This window comes from Rhinatrema bivittatum, chromosome 7 (assembly GCF_901001135.1).
Source record: "Rhinatrema bivittatum chromosome 7, aRhiBiv1.1, whole genome shotgun sequence".
Lineage (NCBI taxonomy): Eukaryota > Metazoa > Chordata > Amphibia > Gymnophiona > Rhinatrematidae > Rhinatrema > Rhinatrema bivittatum.
Genome location: NC_042621.1, coordinates 95,100,285 through 95,119,894, shown reverse-complemented (window position 1 = coordinate 95,119,894; position 19,610 = coordinate 95,100,285). Strand labels below are relative to the sequence as shown.

The 19,610-nt window shown below is 41.7% G+C and overlaps 1 protein-coding gene across 3 annotated transcripts in view; it reads right to left on the bottom strand.

The window, feature by feature from the left end:
• The window catches only part of CPNE2 (copine 2), a 455,723-nt gene that overhangs the window by 407,578 nt on the left and 28,535 nt on the right, over positions 1-19,610 (bottom strand). The gene's annotated exons all lie outside the window — the stretch shown is intronic.

Genomic DNA, 19,610 nt, shown 5'->3' with positions numbered 1-19,610 from the left:
GGCTAACACACTCAGTCTCTGTGGTTGCTCTCTTCCTTAAAATGTGCAATTCCTTTCTCCATCTCTCCTCCCTGTCATATGGCAGAAAATTGTCTTTTTTTTTTTATCTCATTTCTCGCCATTTCTCTTATCTATCCCCACAACCATTTTACTTCTTCCCCCATCTTTCATTTCTAATACCCACTCACTGTGCCATCTCCCTGCTTTATAACCCTCATTGCCTTCCATTTATTTGCCCTCCATGACCCTTAAACACCTTCCTCTTATTCATCCCCCCCTCCCTTCATCAGATCAATGAAGGCGCCAGGGGAAATTGTGCACCCCTAGCAAGTCATCAGCAGCGGGCGCCCAGGAGAGGTGGCTTTCAGTGCAGATTAGGAAAACAGACGCTCAGTTTTACAAGCATCCGTTATCCTAACCTGACCACTGGGTGACTTTTTTTTTTTTTTTTTTTAATTTCTTTACTCCTTTTTTCTGTTCCTCAGACTTAATATCACCAGAATATTAAGTCAGAGGAACCAAAAAAAGGAACAGAAAAGCAGTATTTTCTACTTTCCTGTTAACTTTAGAGACTCCTCAACGCCTGTTCCAGGGCAGGCGTTCATTTTCGAGAGTAAAAATGTGCACGTCAGGCGCACATTTTTTTTTTTTTTTTGCATCGGAGGTAATAGCTAATAGTCTCACCAACATGAATTTACATGTGAAAAGCACTATTAGCTTCGCGCTGGTTAGGATGCACATTTTGGATGCGCCACTTAGGGGCCGATTTTAAATCCTACGCGCATGGCTTACATTTGTGCGCATTACCCAGCTGCCGCGCGCATGTTATAAAATCCGGAGTCGGCGAGCGCAAGGGGGTGCACACTTGTGCACCTTGCACAATCTGAGCCCAAGGGGAGCCCCGATGGCTTTCCCTGTTCCCTACCCCTACCTAAATCCCCCCTACCTTATTTCACCGAGTTACGGCCGGCTGCCAGCGTGCGAACCTTCAGCACGGCCGCTGTGCCAGAGGACTCAGGAACACCCCCGGACTGCCGCCCCGCCCCCGGCCCGCCCATTTTTGAAAGCCCCGGGACATACGCAAGTCCCGGGGCTTGTGCGCTCCACCGAGCCTATGCAAAATAGGCTCGGTGGAGCGCACAGGGGTAGGTTTTCTGGGGTTAAGCGCGTAACCCTTTGAAAATCTACCCCTTACTGCATAAGGGGTTTTGGATGCATGTCCAAAACGTGCATCCAAGGGCATGTTAGGCAGTGCGCTTGGCTGAGCGCAATATATTGAATCGGCCTGTATGTATTTAGCGCATGCCTTTTCGTTAATTAGATCAAGCAAGTTACATTCAGGTACGGTAGTTATATTTCCTGTTCCTAGAGGGTTTGAAATCAGGGAAGCCTAACTTTCAAACCCACTCGCAGTACTGCATTTGCATGCAAAACTGGACACACCGAGATTTATAAAGGAGTAGTTTATTTTAGTGCAGGAGCTGCACAGTTTATAAGTATATATGAATGTTTCAGTACATCAAAATATTTCCAATGAAATGAAAGCGCCTACATTCTCTATTTTATAAACATAGGCGCATATAATTTAGGCGTGAAAAAAAAAAATCTAATGTGTGTACACCTAACAACCCTGATCTATAAACAGAGGCAGGTGTTTTACAAAGTATGCACATATACCATTTTGTATGGGTATGTTTGATAATGTAAACATTTATCTCTTATAAAATAGAAACACTCACACGTACTTCTTGACCCTACCCCTAAACACCCATACAGTGCCCCTTTTTTGCACCAGTAAAGTGTGTACATGAAAGCAAAAATATGCATGTTTTTGATGTTTATAAGATAGCATATATGCAAATACATGCCACTTATATGTGTATGTGCTATTTTTCCAGGCCGACCCCCTTTGAAATTTTACTCATAAGTTTGTACCTGCGGCAATGGAGGGTGAAATGTCTTGCCAAGGTTACAAGGAGGGTCAGCAGGATTTAGGCACTGGTTTCCCAGCCTGCTCCTCCACTCCTCTTCATATTCCACCTTAGCTCTACTCCCTTCTCAAATCTCTTTTCACAAGCCCTCCAAATCAAGGAACTCTCCCCAGGAGTCCTCTCCCCTCAGCCCTGGCCCATCTTTAGTATCCAATACACAAATGAAAAATCCAAAAAATGTTAGACACTGAGAAAATAACAAATCTGAATGAGTCTAACGCAAATGTGGAAAAGGATTGTGTAACAGCATCTGGGGAAACCTCATATAAATGCCTTCAATAGGCTGATGATGCCTTGCGGGCTTGATACAACTTCAACCCCACGGCTGTGGATGTTGAATGTGTTATAATCATTGGTACCCCCAGAGTGTATGATGCTTTTGTAGTTTATCAAGCTATCACTTGTGACAGGTAATGCTCACTGTTGTGACCATCTTTAGTATCAGCAGTACAGAAACAGTAATTTAGCATGGTGCTGCTGTTCTAGTAGTCACCCCCCTTCTGCTTCTCTACATGTGGCATACTTCTAAATCACAGAGGTACAAAGGGAGTGGAGTGGGGACAGCTAGAGCTGCCTAACAGTGCCTGCAGGTGCATCTTGCTAGCCATTTCAAGGATCTTCTTTGGCAGATGATGGAATGGACTCCACCACCCGCACCTGAATCTGGGCTTGGTTTTTTCCCAGCAAAAACCTGAACTCCTTTTTCAAGGTTAGCAGGGAAGGCTCTCCAGTTTTCACCATGAAAGTTCTCTTCTCTCCTATGCATTAAGCTGCGCTCCATTCTTCCCCATTGTGTCACCCTTATCCCATTTCCACTTCTTTGGGCTAGATGCTTGTAGGAGTTGTTCCCATTTTGCGTCTATGAGAAAAATGCTTCATCTACCTGGCCCATAGTCTTTGGTGCATGAACCCTAAGACAGTAATCTCTTGTTCCTATTTGTAGTATCACAATCCTTCATCAACAAAGTCTATTGTTTGATATATGGTGTTATATTTCATGCTCGTGCTGTAAGTTTTATATTCTTCTATTGCTGCTGAGATTCACGGTAGGATGAGTACTATACAACTGTAAGGAAAAATATCAAGTATATGCTGTCCTGGCTACCACTTACCCCCATAAGAATAAGATACCCATTGTCCTGCTCAAAAATGTTCACACAGAATGAAAAATGTCATCAGCTCTCTGACTCAGAAGTAGCATTGTAGAATTCAGTGTGCAACATGTGGGTCCAGATCCTATGACAAAGGCTGCTGTTGTTGGCAGCGCCTGGCTAACAGACAACAGTGAAGGATCCAGCCTCCGGGAAAGCTTTCCTGCCAGCCCTCCGGCAGCACAGAGACCTTAAGCAAATGGGCTATCAGAGAGGATGGGGGACGAAAAACAAACCATATACACTTCCTTGCGAATTAATAAGTATATCTTTAATTGACCTGCTAGAAAACATGCTGTGCCATTCATTAAAGATCAGAAGGAAAGAGATACAAAAGTATTACAGGAAGAAGTGGTTTGTGTATATGGGTGTGGTTATAACATGGAATATGTTGCTGAATGAGTCAGCTCTAACCATTTCAGTAAAAGTTAAATCAATACCTAGTTATATTGCTAGGCAAAATCAGACTGGCTAATTATTGAAGTAGATATTCATACAGAAATTAGTTCTGCTTAGAACGAAAATTCTTTATTTGTGGCACACACCTAGTTTAAGTTTCTTTTTTGGATCAAATGTGCCTTTTTCCAGTTACAGTGGCTACGATAATTTTGACCAGTGCTGCATTATTTCATGTCAGCTGTTGTTATTCTTGTTATGGCGTCTATCTGGTTAGGCTACTACAACTTTCTTTATGTGGGTTTTCAAACAAAAGTATTTTAAAAAATGCAGCTAGTCCAGAACGCTGCAGCTTATTTATTTTCTGGTGCCAAATTCTCAGATCACATCATCCCTATGTAACCCCTTTTTTTTGGAGAAATGTTGCTCCATAAAGCATAGGGCTGTTTAGCTTGGAGAAGAGACGGCTGAGGGGGAATATGATAGAGGTCTTAAAAATCATGAGAGGTCTAGAATGGGTAAATGTGAATTTACTCTTTCAGATAACAGAAAGACTAGGGGGCACTCCATAAAGTTAGCAAATAGCACATTTAAAACGAATCGGAGAAAATTATTTTTCATTCAACGCACAATTAAACTCAGGAATTTTATGCCACGGGATGTGGTTAGAGCAGTTAGTGTAGCTGGGTTTTAAAAGGGTTTGGATAAGTTCCTTGCTATTAATCAAGTTGACTTAGAAAATAGCCACTGCTATTACTAGCATCAGTAGTATGCGATATACTTAGTTTTTGGGTACTTGCCAGGTACTTGTAGCCTGGATTGGCCACTGTTGGAAATAGGATGCTGGGCTTGATGGTCTGACCCAGTATGGCAATTTCTTATGTTCTTAATTGCTTTATTTGTTTAAAGGTTAACAGGAAATAACACTTGTTTAAACAATATACTCTTATTCTGAAAAGGTAGCAACACCCCTTTTCAGAATAAGAGTATGTTGTTTAAACAAGTTTTCTTTCCTGTTGGCCTTCAAACAAATAAAGCATTTAATATATGTATTGAACAGTTTATATTGTAGTGCCATGCATTATTTTGGGATTCATACCTCAGACAGGACCAGATCTGGGTGATAAATAAAAGTTTACTGATTAATACTCATAAATTAAAGTCCATTATCCAGAAGTGTGGATTTACATTTGACTGATGGTACAGGTTCTGGGTAGGTAGGTGTCTTTTTACCAGACCTATGGTTAGAGTCCATGGTGATCTTAATCGTACAAACTCTCCCAGCAGCCATGCGGAAATCCTAGTGGAGGTGTCCCCAACTTTACTGAAAAAATCCTACCTTTGAACATCACCTTCTTAGACACCAATCCTGTCCTGGTCCTTTGGTTGTAGAAATCCGGAAGGGGTCTCCTACTCTTATTCTTCCTTCCTTAATGATTCTTTCATCCTTGTTCTCTGATCTTTCAGGGGGAACTTCTCTTGGGGGAAAAGTCTGTGGGATCAAGCAAGTTCTCCGCTCTGAAATCCCAGTGGGGAAGGGGGATCCAAAAATCTCCCCACTCTTAAGTCCAAAAATTACTTTAAAAGCTTAAACTGGATGCATCTTCTGCCTTCACTGTCTCTCGCAGCAGGATCCATCACTGGTGCTTGCCCACTAACGGGCCGATACAGTACAGTGCGCTCCAAGCCGCACATTTTACTTTCAGAAATTAGGGCCTACCCAAAGGTAGGCCCTAATTTCTCCGGGCACCGGGACAGTGCACAGAAAAGCAGTAAAAACTGCTTTTCTGTGCACCCTCCGACTTAATATCATGGCGATATTAAGTCGGAGGTCCCGAAAGTTTAAAAAATTAAAAAAAAAAAAATTTAAAATAGGCCCGCGGCTAGCGGGTTGAAAACCGAACGCTCAATTTTGCTGGTGTCCGGTTTCCGAACCCGTGGCTGTCAGCATATTTGAGAACCAACACCGGCAAAATTGAGTGTCGGCTGTCAAACCCGCTGACAGCCGCCGCTCCTGTCAAAAAAGAGACGCTAGGGACGCGCTAGTGACCCTAGCGCCTCTTTTTACCACGGGCCTAATTTAAATAAATTAAAATACTGTATTGCGTGCACAGGAGAGTGACCTGTGCGCTCGCCCGCTCTCCCGCGATTTTACTGTATCGGCCTGTTAGGGTTTAGAGTGGACTCACTGGCCTTTGGTCCCCTGGTGAGAGCCTTTTCCCTCCCTAAAGGGTATCAGGCTTAAAAGTCTCTCTCTCTCTGTAAATTATAAGAAGGACCCTCGGGCAGGGAAGTGCACTGAGAGGTGTCACTTCTAAAAGAAATTCCTTTGGGTGAAGCTGGGAGGCCCCACCAGAGTATGGAAAAAAAAAACCATCTTTATTCCTTGACTGCTTCCTCAAATTAAACTCACAGTGTATTGAAATGGCTGGGCTAAATAGTCTTCATGCATCCAATCCAGGCTCTCCAGGTGTGAGGGCCCGAGGGGGTATGGATAGCTCCTTACAAAATGTGTTCTAATCTAAGACAGGGACAGTGACTTTCTGATGGCAAAACCGGGAGGGTCTGCCTCACCTATATTAAAAAGTCTGCACTAGCTTCCGGTCAGCCACTGTTCCCTTTTTAAAATTTTAGCTTGGTATTTAAAACTTAGCAGAAACATGGGAGCCTTCTATTTGACAAGACTCCCAGTTGAGTGTTTTCCCCTCCCGCTCTCTGCATGTCACTATAAAAGGGCTTTTTAAAGGTGCCCTCTTTGTGTAGTGAGGCTTTACTAGGATAAGAAAGCATTTCTGTGCGTCGTAGAACAGAATTCCATGAAAGCCATAGGGGTGATTTTGTAACAGCCTGCATAAATGTGATGGCAAACATATGCATAGGTTAAACCAATTTTCAAAGCAAACTTATGTGCGCAAGTTTGTTTGAATGTTATCCCTCCAAAATTACCTGCACACAAATTACAACTGCTACATAATTTATTTTTTTTATTTACCTGCATACTTTTGAAAATGGAAAAAAAACAAAACATGGAGCATAAATGCAAACCCCTCCCCAACCCCAAAAGGACTGGATACCAACTGGAATTCAGAGCCAGGAGGAGGAAACAGGGACCCCCGTGCTGGAGTTTCAGCCAGCAGAACAGTAAGGGCGAGGTGTGGAGATTTTGGGATCGAGCAGTGGACCACAGGTTTTTGGAAAGAAGGACTGCTGAGGAATAGCAGTTTTACTTTTCACTCATAGGAAGAAAAGGGGCCCCCCCAAAGGACCATATTTGGGATTTGTTTTACTGCTGCGAGTATGAATGCGACAAGGAGCAAAAATATACCTGCTGCCAATTAATTTCCACTGAACAGCAAGCTGTTTATGTTTTAAAATACCCTGCTCTTGTGTGCAGCCTGCTTACTGGCACTCACCGAATTTCAGCTAATACCCACAGAAAGAGACCTGCACTATGCCTTAGGCCTGGGAGGTCCACATCAGGGTTTGATGGCATGGTGCATTGATTAAGCCCTGCTACTGAATGTGCTCCAACCTTCATAGCTACAAACAAGAAGAGGGGGCTACATACTGCTGTATTTTTGCCTTGGGCCCTATCGGAAAAGGCATTTTGCTAAATAAAAGCTGAATTGCATTGTATTACAGACAATTACCTAGAAGCAACAGCGGGCTGAAGCTGAAGTGGGACTGATGATGCCTTTCATCAGATCTCACAATTAACTTGATCGCTCAGATCAAGTTAATTGTGGGATCTATTATGAGAGAGTTTCCTAAAATATTCCTGTAACCCCCGGGCAGGATGGATCCTTGAGCTGGCACCTAGGGGCACACAGAAGAGAGAGAAACGGACCCTTTCTGCACACAACTCTAAAGTCTCTCACGCCTCACTCTCTCCTCAGATATCATTAAAAATCTGAGTTCCAAGGCTCCACTTGGGGACAAACAATAGTTCTTAAACCCTGTTCTTTTATTTTTGCAGTAGAGTCCCTTCACCATTCTCTGTACACAGCACTGATAATTATCAGTCTCTGCATCGAATAAACACACAGAGAAGCAAGGTGGTGTCCAATTTCTTTTACCAACAGACGTCTAGATGACTGGATAGCATTCATAGCCTCAACCAGGATCCCAACCAAAGTCAATAAACAATAAAACAGAAGAAAGATTAACAAACTTGTGACTCCATTTCTCCAGCAAAGTCTCTCAAAATCCTCTGGAAGCACCAACTCCCAGTGGAACAAATTAATCTCCGAACCCAAAAAAAGTGGGGGAAAAAACCAATCAAGAGACAGGAAGGGTGGAATAAAGCTTCCTTGCCTCAAAACAGAGGAGATAGCGCAAACAATTAATTCAAAGTTGAAACCGCTCTACATCAGGTCACTGTCAGGTCTCTCCTCTGAAGGAGGAGAGAGAGCGCACACTGCAGGTCTTCCTTACCCAAGTCTACTGCAACAAGGGGGACCATCTCTCACAGGGAATCCTCCACAAATGGACCAAAAAGAGACAAAACAAGTCTGAAGCAGGTCAGACGGGAAGCTGACCTATAAAAGGGAAAATTCCTTACTACTTTCCCACAAATGAGGAGAAAAATCCATACAGCAGGAGGCAACAAGCACCTGTCCGAACAGAATCTGAACTAAAAAACCACAACTGGTCTGAACAAAAGCTGAATTAAAAATCCATGAGGATAGTCAGTGATTTGGGATGATAAACAGCTAGGTCACACCATATGCAGCTCCTACATGGGGGGGGGGTGTCAAACCCAAGCCTCTCTTCAATAATTCCTATACTGAATCTCCCCAGACAAATGGTATATACTCCTTTAGGGAGGGAAACCAAGGGTTCCCTACAATCCTTTACATAGTTGGACTAGCCAAAAGCCTAAAACCAATTAGCCCATTGTTAAAAATGCATATAGGAAGAACAACATGTGCCTGAATTTGTCACACCAAGGTAATATTCTTCTTCCTTGTTTCAGTAATGCGCTTTTCCCCATACCTTCAACCCCTCCCACTGTTCCCTCAAGACCATTGCTTCCCCCTTGAAGTGTTCATCCTATATTGGTATTTGATGGATTTTCCTCTCCTTGTCTGGTACCCAGTTCTGGCCCCGATCCATTTATTCAAGGTCAGAACCAGGTGTATGTACAGCAGCAGGGACCCTCACGCTTCCAGGGGAAACCCTAACTGAGAAGAAGAAAAGAATCAGAGCTCGTGTGTGGCAGCATGCAAGGATTCTTTACTCTGGAAACCTGAGATAGAAAACAATAAGACATTATGGGGGTGATTTTCAAAAGGATTTACACGTGTATATGCAACTACTATTGTAGCAATTTTCAAAAGCCATTGACCCGTGTAAAGTGCACTTATGTGGGTAAATCCTATGGACAATTCAATGACATAAATTATAGCAATTTTCAAAAACCCATTTACTCAGGTAAAGTGGGTTTTACATGTTTAAAATACATTTTTAGGCATGTAAATGCTTTTGAAAATCAGTCCCTGTATATATATATACAAGCCGTAAAGCCCGTTAAAACGGGCTACATCCCTCTGTCTCTCACCTCCCCCTCATTCTCTCTCCCCTCACTCTTCACCACCCCCCTCCCCCACCCACTCCTCTCCACCCTCCCTCTCCTCTCACTCAGTCCCCCCTCTCCCTCACTCCCTCCTCTCCCTCACTCCCTCCCACTCAGTCCCCCCTCTCCCTCCCACTCACTCAGTCCCCCTCTCCCTCCCTCCCACTCAGTCCCTCCCTTCACCCACCTCCATTTCCTCCCGGCGCCGTAAGCGCGACTTCCCGCAACCCTCACCCGGCTCCATTGACTCCTCCCGCTCCTGCCGGCAGATCTCAGGGGGGGGTGTCACTCCCGCGCGCGCGGCAGTGACCCCCGCGAGATCTGCCGGCAGATCTGGGGAGGAGAAGTAGCGGCACCGCGCGCGCGCGGCGCCGCTGCTTCTCCTCCCGCTCCTGCCGGCAGATCTCGGGGGGCGCGGGAGTGACACCCTCCCCCCCCCCGAGATCTGCCGGCAGATCTGGGGAGGAGAAGCAGCGGCACCGCGCGCGCACGGCGCCGCTGCTTCTCCTCCCGCTCCTGCGGCCCCACCGCCATTTTTTTTTTCTGATCGACGTCCTTGCCCGCACATGCGCAGTAGAGCTGCGCTCTACTGCGCATTTGCGGGCCGTCGGTCACAGGCCATTTATAAGGTAGATATATATATATATATATATACAGTAGCATGGTTCTGTGCAGGTGGTTATACTGGAATATAACCAGCGTAACGGGCAAGGAGAAAGATGGACTCACTAGTACAGCAGAAGCCCCCCCCACCCCCCATCCTCCCATGACATGGCTGGGAGGATCTTGGGGGGGGGGGGGGGGGGGATGAGGCTCTATCCCTTGCTGCCTGTACTGGAGGATGGGGCACCTGTTATCCGCCGTCCGCCAACAAAATTTACATTCCTCCCAGAGTTGTCCTTAAAAGCCCGCAGACCACATTTCCTGATCTTTTCCTCCTGTTGTAATCATGAGGCGAGTGACTACAGGAAATGTTTCTAAGATTGAACTGAAACATGAAAGTGTATGAAAGCTGCAAGACTGGACAAGAATTGGAATTATTGTAGGTGGGATCCACCGTAGTGTGGAGCCTTCATATTAGTCGCTCGTCAGGTTTCTAGGATTTTCTTTATTAATGTTAATGCTTTCTATATTGATTCACCATAGCTGGAAACTAGTTGTGCAGTGGTCAGCAGTTAATAAAAAAAACAAACAACTAGGCAATAAATCAAATTGCAAAGTTTTAATAGTGTCTTACATTCACGCCTTACTGCTTTGAATCAGACACTTGCACGTACCAGGCACCGCTAAAACTTTTTAACATACAGAGAGCAGAAAGCTGGCCTGGTGATATGATCCTCTACATCGGCGATTCTCAGTCCAGTCCTAGGGCTATCCCATCAGTCTGATTTTCAGACCAGCCACAATGAATATGTATGAGAGATGTTCATATGCACTGCTTCCACTACAGTTAAATATTAAGAGTGTGCAGCCAAAATTTTGTTTTATTCTTTGCCTCGTTTCATTTTACTGTATACTAATCCCTATTAAATATCTCATATGCATATTCATTGTGGACATCCTGAAAACATGACTGACCATGATCCTTGAGGACTGTACACAAGTTTTAACTGCTTTTAATTCCCAAAGACAGCCAGAACAAGCGCCAGAATGAGTTATGCCTCTACCGGACTCTGCCACAGAGCAGACACAAAACATTTTTACTAAAAGTAAAATCGTGCACACACACGTGTTTTATCCAAATGTAAAGTGTTCTGCACAATACAATTATGCATCATTAACTGGCAGAATTTCAGCTGGCAGTGAGGTTTTTTGGGGGTTTTTTTTCCCTGCCAGCATCAACTGTTGCTCACAAAGCAGCAGCAAAAGATACCTCCAGTGTGGTTAAGAATAAGCTGTGCTACTGTGCACAGTAAGGCAAGACATTTTGCATTTAACAGTATTGCTAAGCCAGTGAGGAGGCAGTAAATTAGGTTTGGCTCTCTGGCCTCAGTTCTGCTTTAATTAAGCCAAGCTTTAATTGTTTGAGATAAAACAAATGTGCACTGTAAAATGGCCACCAGCAGAAATATTTTTCAAAGGAAAAACAAAACAGTTCTACAGTGCCTAGAACACCACACTGTAGCCTTAAAACAGAAATACACTCACAACATTTTTCCTAAGATCTTGTTTGGCCCGAAATCAGCCAATCTTTCTCTCTTCTTTTAGAGCCATTTTCTGTGTGAATTGCCATCTTAATTTCTTTGTTTTCTATTGCAAGAGCTGTTGGGTAGAAGTACTCTCACAGTGCTTTAGGGCAGTCTTGCAGGCGTGTACATTCTGGTCCCTATTTCTTATAGCGGGTTTCCCCAGTAGAGGCAAAACAGGGTCAGCAGGAAGCAGGCTGCAGCTCTCAGCTGGGGTCACAGAGGAAGACAGCAGAGGCTGGATGCAGGGACTAAAGTATCAGGAGACAGGCCAACCTATGCGAAAAGATTCCGCGGAAGCTAAGGAAGGCCGTGAGCGCAAACGGATGAATTTTAAAATGGCCACGCAGGCAAATATCATTCAGTACTTATGCACAAATGCCCCGTGCGCATTTTCAAAAGGGCCCGGCCCCGCACGTAAGTGCCAGGCTCTGGGGGGGGTGTGGTCTGGGCGGCCGGTTCAGCAGCCATCAGCTGCTGTCCTGGGGAAGCGCGCGCCGGCAGCAGGCCAGCGTGCATAACTTACTTCTGCTGCAGAGGAGTAGTAAGTAAGAAAACAAAATAAAAAGTACGTTTTAACAAATGGTTTAAGGGGTGGGGAAGGGTGGGGAAGAGAGGGGAAGAGGGAGGGAGGATAGGTAGGGAAGTAGGGAAGTTCCCTCCCAATCCACTCCTTAATTGGGGAGTGTGAGAGAGACCATGGAGGGTGAGCAGGGGGGTGGGGGTGTTTGAGTGTGGGTGCCAGAGAGAGGAAGCCTACATGAGGAGATTGTGAAGGAGAGTGTGTATGTGTGAGAGATTGGGAGCTTGTGTGTATGAAAAAAGGATCGTGTGTATGTGAGGGTGCCAGCCTGTGTGAAGAGATTGTTTATGTGAGAGACAGAGCCTGTGTGAAGGGGTGCGTGAGAGAGAGACATAGGTAGCCTGTGTGAGGATGTATGTGTGAGAGAGAAAGGGAGCTTGTGAGACAGTGTGCTGACAGGGACCTTGTATGAGGGGATATGTGAGTGCACTAGAGAAAGGGATCATATGTGTCAGAGATGGAGGGACAAAGGGAGCTGTGTGAGGGGCAGTACTGAGAATGGGGTCAAACTCTGGGAGTGGAGATAGAGTGGATGGGGTTGAGCCTAGAGATGGAGGGGAGAGACACTGGCAGTTGGAGAAGTTGGGGCCTGAAAGGGCAAAGTGGCCAGGGGAGTAGGGAGAGAGAGTGGAAGGGACGCTCTTACAGTGAATTTCTAGGGAAATTCTGCATCTTTAAGTAATAACTTTTCTGTATTAATTTAAAATGTAATTACTTAAGGACCGTCATGTAAATTGTGTTATTTTGACCAATATAAAGTTTGCAGAGTTTTGTAGAATTTTAAGTTTTTGTGTACAGAATTTATATTTTTTATGCGCAGAATTAAAAAAATGTTTTGTGTAGAATTCCCCCAGGAGTAATCACTTTACCCTTTGTCCACATTAAATTTAGTTTGCCATTTACATGCACATTCTCCCAGTTTTGCAAGGTCCTTTTGCAATTTCTCACAATCCTCTTGTGATTTAACAATTTTGCACAATTTTGCGTTATTGGCAAAATTGATCACCTCACACATTGTTCCCATTTCAAGGTCATTTATAAATATTTTAAAAAGCAGTTTGTCCCAGAACAGATCCCTGGGGCACTCCACTATTTACCTTTCTATATTGAGAAAAAGGTACCATTTAGACCCATTCTCTGTTTTCTATCTTTTAAGTTCCCAGTTCACAACAGGACACTGCCCCCTATCCCATGATTTTTTAAATTTCCTCTCAGGGACTTTGTCAAATGCTTTCTGAAAATCCAGATGCACTATATCAACTGGCTCACCTTTATCCACATGTTTATTTATACCCTGAAAAATTGTAGCAGATTGATGAGGCAAGACTTGCCTTGGCTAGATCCATGTTGGCTTTGATCCATTAAAACTATGTCTATCTATATTGTTCAGTAACTTTGTTCATAATAAGTTTCTCCCATTTTGCTTGGCACAAATGTCTGACTCACCAGTCTGTAGTTTCCTGGATCAGCCCTTTATCCCTTTTAAAAAACTGGCATTACATTGGCAACCCTCCAATCTTCAGGTACTATAGACTATTTTAATGATAGTTTACAAAATTTCTAATAGCAGGTCCGTAATTTCAGTTTTCAGTTCTTTCAGCACTCTGGGATGTATGCCATCTGGTCCTAGTGATTTATATTATGAGGTTTTGCTTCTATGTCAAGCTTCTTTTCAAATTCTCTCTTTGCCTTCCTTATCAATGCTTTGCATCTAACTTGCCAGTGCTTATGCAATTTCCTGTTTTTTTCATTCAGATCCCTTTTCCATTTCTTGAAAGATGGGGGGATATGATAGAGGTCTTTAAGATCATGAGAGATCTAGAACGGATAAATGTGAATCTGTTATATAGGCTGCGTCTGGTCTCAGATGGCTTCGACCCCTGTGCCTCACCTGTCTCTCTGCTCTCCCCACTAGCCTTGGGAAGATGGCTACCGCCGCGTCCGCATGCTGCTCTCTCCGGCGTCCCCGGAACGGCAATGGCAAGGCAATCAGCCACGTTTCTCCTGAGTGCCTCCTAGGGTGCGCGCACGCACATGCCACCCACGTCTTTATCCACGTCATGGCGGGAACCTTGAGAACGGCCCCCTCGAGTGACGTCACGCCATCCGGGTATTTAGCCTGCCCTTCGTTTGCTAACAATTCGAGTTAGCAAGGATTGGACTTGTCTGATCTAAGCTACTCTGCCGCTTCCCTGCTGCCGCTGGAAGCTCTCTACACTTCGGGGTATTTCTCTAATCTGGGTACCTGTCCTCGGGGGCCCTTTGCTTTCTTTCAGGTGCCAATCAGGGATCAGGTACTCGATCCTCGAGGGCCTGCTCTCCCGGGTTCAGTGCCTGTATTCAACTACTTCTGCCTGCTGGCATCTCCATCTATACAGCTACCAACTTAGTGAGTAATCTAACATTCTCAGTCTGTTTCATCTACAGATCAGCACTGGGAACCTGCATCCTGCACTCCCTATACTATCATTGCGAGACTGGTCTCCTCTGCCGAGGGCCCCTGGACTGCTACCTCTGGATCACCTCACTACTGCCACCTCTGGTGGTATCATTCTGCTGTATAATAAAAGACAAATCTCTGTTTTTGCGTGTCTAGAGTCTAGCCTAGTACTGTGGTTCCTCACGGGGCTGCTCCCCATGGGAGTGGTCATCACCACAGTACCCAAGAATCCACTCCAACACCTCAAAACCATAACAATATACTCTTTCAGATAATAGAAGGACTAGGGGGCACTCCATGAAGTTAACATGTAGCAAATTTAAAACTAATCAGAGAAAATTCTTTTTCATTCAACGCACAACTAAACTCTAGAATTTGTTGCCAGGAGATGTGGTTAGTGCAGTTAGTGTAGCTGGGGTTAAAAAAAAGTTTGGATAAGTTCTTGGAGGAGAAGTCTATTACTTGCTATTAATCAAGTTGACTTAGAAAATAGCCACGGCTATTACTAGGATCAGTAGCGTGAGATATACTTGGTTTTTGGGTACTTGCCAGGTGCTTGTAGCCTGGATTGGCCACTGTTGGAAAGAGGATGCTGGGCTTGATGGACCCTTGTCTGACCCAGTATGGCAATGTCTTATGTTCTTACCACTTAACTAGTTAAATCCAAATTTATCCGGTTAAGTAGCAGTGAATATCAACCTCTTAGTTTTTCAGTTAATCCTTGTCCTCCCTAAGCACCTCTTTTACCTTTCAGTCATTTAGCGACCCAAATGACTCCCTCTCCAGCTTTTTTGCTTTGAATGTACTTGCAAAAGTTTCTCTTATTAATTTTTGTCTCTTTGGTAAGCTTCTTCTCAAATTCTCTCTTAGCCTGTCTTACAGGGTTCCAAATGGAGTCTTGCTACAAAAAAAGAATAAATAGCAAAGAAAACACATTTTCAAATTCTTAAGGCCTTTTAAACACCCAGAAAAATATCTAAAATATAAAAGGAGAAACTGTTTTTAAAGTCAAAGGTCTGACACTTCTAAACTGTATCCAAAAGGACCTCAGGTAACAATCAGGTTAAATAAAGCAGATGAGGGCTGAAATAAATGAAAATCAAAATACTAATAATCCAAACAGAAGAGAGGAAATGTTTGCACTGTTGATCAGAGTTTAGGAAGGACAAGCACAGAGTTAAAGGAGCGTGTGAGTACAATACTCAATACGCTTGAAATTTCAGTCAAGAACAGACATTGAAAGAGAAAATCTACACCGCATACATTCAAGTTTAAAAAGATTAAAAACCTAACCTGCAGGTAACAATGTGGCTGTAAAGGCTACAGCCAGATCAGGCAGAGGGCACTAACGATTTGCGTGCAGCAGCTCTAAAAAAAGAATACGTTTTCTTTCATTGCATCAGACCACTTTAGGTCTCCACAGGCTGCAGCAGATAAAACTGTGAGGGAAAGAAACCTAGTTACATCAGAAGTAATTCGTAAAACAACATCTGGTTAGTAGAAAGCAGACGTGCTGAAAGTAGCAGTATAATATATACTTGCATATTTACAGTTGTTGTCTGGAAGAAAGCACCAGGCTGGGTCAGTGCATGGGAGGAAAAGGTAATAAGTATCTTAAGTTTTGGAGTTGGTTTCTGAATCTGGACCACCTTTGTCTAGGCTGGCCATTTATTAGTGCAGTCCGGATGCACTGTCATCTTTAATTCACAAATAGTAGACTTCTATAACATGAACACTGTTCTGGCATAAGAAATAGTCTCTATAAGAGATGCTCAGCACAGAAAGGACAGGTGAGTAAATAAAAGTCACATGTTTGCAAATGTATAGTACACCTAAGGAAAAAAAAATTGTTAGTATTTGCAAATGCAACCAAAAAGAAAACACTGCACAGCTTATTTTGCATAAAGCCCATACAATAAATAAATGGCAACTGTTGACTTAACAAGGGCTTTTAAATACTGCCAAAATGAGTTGTACAGATTGTGCCAGAGCATTTAGAAGCAACTGTTAAGTCAACAGTTGCCATTATTGTGTAGGATTTCTGCAAAGGAAGCTCCAGCTCCATGCAGACTGACATCACATGACACTAAAAGGGTGATCCTCTTATTCACAAGTTTTTTGCTCTCACACACACACACACACACAGAAATCTTGGATGACTGTGGCTGCCTGCTGAGAAAGGAAGTAGTTTACAGAGCTGAGAATAATTGTAAGAGAGGCTTTTATATGCTGCTACCACTAACAGGAATCACTCTTTGCCCTGCCCTGAAACAATTGGTCAGCCAAGCAAGAGACCTCGGAGTTATAATTGATAACCAGCTAAATCTAAAAAAGTTCATCACCAACACAACCAAAGACTGCTTCTTCAAACTTCAGGTACTAAAAAGACTCAAACCGCTACTGTACTTTCAAGACTTCAGATCAGTACTCCAGGCCATTATATTCTCCAAATTAGATTACTGCAATTCCATTCTGCTAGGCCTTCCCGCCTCTTCCACCAAACCGCTTCAGATGCTACAAAATTCGGCCGCTAGAATTCTAACAAACTCTAACAGAAGAGATCACATTACACCTATCCTAAAAAACCTGCATTGGCTCCCAGTAAACTTTAGAATTCTTCACAAGTGTCTCACCATCATCCATAAAACCATTTACAACAGAACACCCATCAATTTACACTACCCACTCACGCTGCACTTCTCTTCTAGACCCATCAGAGAAGCATACAAGGGTTCGCTACACCCCCCCAGTCAAATCCACACATCTCTCATCCACCAAAGATCGAGCCTTCTCGACAGCGGCTCCAACCATCTGGAACTCCATGCCCCCAGATCTTAGACAAAAACCTTGCAGACTGACATTCAGAAAGAAACTCAAGACATGGCTATTTCTACAAGCCTTCCCTGATCTATAACCGCCCCAACTATAACAAATCGCCATGGTTCTCCAGTCGACGTACCACATCCCTGACTTGGCTTCTGACTATACATTAATTAGTCCCGAGTTTTATGAACTGACACTATTTAGTCAGGAACATATGATATTATTACAGCCCTGAGTATATGATATTTACATTTTTGAAATAATCCAGTCCTGAGTACATGTTTTATTATAATCCTGAATATTTATTTGACTAGATATTATTTATTTCCGAGACTAGATATTATTTATTTCTGTGTTGGAAGAGCCAGAGACATGGCTCTTCCTCCTCCCAGTTCATGTGCCCCTGTTTTATTGTAACTTTTGTTCACGTGTTCTCTCTTCGCCTATTGTTCATGTTGATGTTAATGTTTTTGCACCATTGTTTCTTGTAAACTGATATGATATGATTGGTATCATGAATGTCGGTATAAAAAAGCCCTAAATAAATAAATAAATAAATTCAAATTCTCTGATCTAAACAATATAACGCTCTTTCTTCAAAATCACAGCAAGAGAGTTAAAAATAGGAAAACTGGACTGAGAGATGAATAGGGTAGAATGGAAATATTTGTTTTGGATTTTGAAGGAATATAACTTTGGAATACATTTTCTTGATTGGATCAAATTATTATATTTTCGACCAAAATCACAAATTTTAATTAATGGTTTTTTATCTGAAAAATTTGAATTGAATAGAGGAACAAGACAAGGGTGCCCTTTATCACCATTATTATTTATATTGTCACTTGAGCCATTAGCTATTAGATTACGTCAATTGGAAATGTTTAAAGGTATAAATATAGGAAATAAAACTTTAAAGTTGAGCATGTTTGCAGATGATATGCTACTTTTTATAGGAAATCCAGAATATAGTATATCTTTAATTATAAAAGAAATATCTTTGTTTGGATCATTTTCAGGATTTAAAATTAATTACAAAAAATCTCAAGCCTTTCCTATAAACCCTTCATTGAAAGATAATTGGAATACAGTATTCCCATTTACATGGGCAAATGAAACATTAAAGTATTTGGGGATTCATTTAACATATTCTTATAAAAAATTATATAATTTAAATTTAGTTATGGTAATGGATAAAATAGAAAAATTATTAATTAAATGGAGAAATCTTCCTTTATCACTAATGGGTCGATGTGCATTAGTTAAAATGATAATATTACCAAAATTATTGTATATCATACAAATGTTACCCATATGGATAAAACAAACAGATATTTTAAGATTGCAATCAATAATTAATAAATTTATTTGGAATGGTAAAAGAGCAAGATTAAATTATAATATTTTAATATTTGAGAAAGAAAAAGGTGGTTTGAATATTCCTGACTGGCGTATTTATAATGTTTCTTCACTTCTGAGATATATTCAAGAATGGATTTCATTAGGAGATCAATGGGATCCTGAAAGTTTTTTGAATATTAGCTTTTATCCATATAATCCAATAAATTATTTTCATATGCCTATAAGATTTACTAATAAAATTAAAACAAAGGCTTTTTGGCATATAGCTTTTAGAAAAGCTTGGTGGTGGTGGAGAAAATTTTATAAGAAGGACCCTTGTGTTTCTCCATTTTTGATGTTTTTAAATAATCCGGAATTAACAGAAAATAAAAATGTATTAATTTATCGAGATTGGAAAAATAGAGGATTATATTGTATAGGACAATTTTTTAATATCACCAAAAAAGTTTTATTTTCTTTTCAAGAAATTCAAAATAATTGGTCTATACCAAAAAAACATTTCTTTGCATATTTGTATATAAAATACTATTGTTTGAGTAAAGGTAGAACTAATGTTGAAAAACTAATATTTTCTATAGATGAAGAAATATTTTTTGATATTATACCAAAATTTAATAAAATTTCAAAATGGGTTATTACTTTAAAACAAGTTTTAAATTTATCTCATTTAAATAAATTAGCAAATTTATGGGGAAGGGATTTAGGAATGTTATTAACTGAAAATGAAATTATTATAGCATTTTCTTTAATTTATAAGTATTTAATGATAGCTAATTTAAGAGAAATTCAATTTAAAATTATACATAGAAGTTATATTTCTAGAACAACAGGTTATTATATGAGATTGTGGAATAATAATTTATGCTTAAAATGTAAAATACAAAATGGTACTTTTTGTCATATGTTTACAGAATGTCATAAATTAAAAATATATTGGAGTAAAATACAATGTTTTTTAGAAAAAATGTTAAATACCAATATTGAATGGTCAGGTAAATTATTGTATTTACACTTATGTGAAGACATGAATACGATGTCCAATGGAGAAAAATTTTTTTTATGTTTATCACTTTTATTGGCTAAAAAAAATATATTAATGTCTT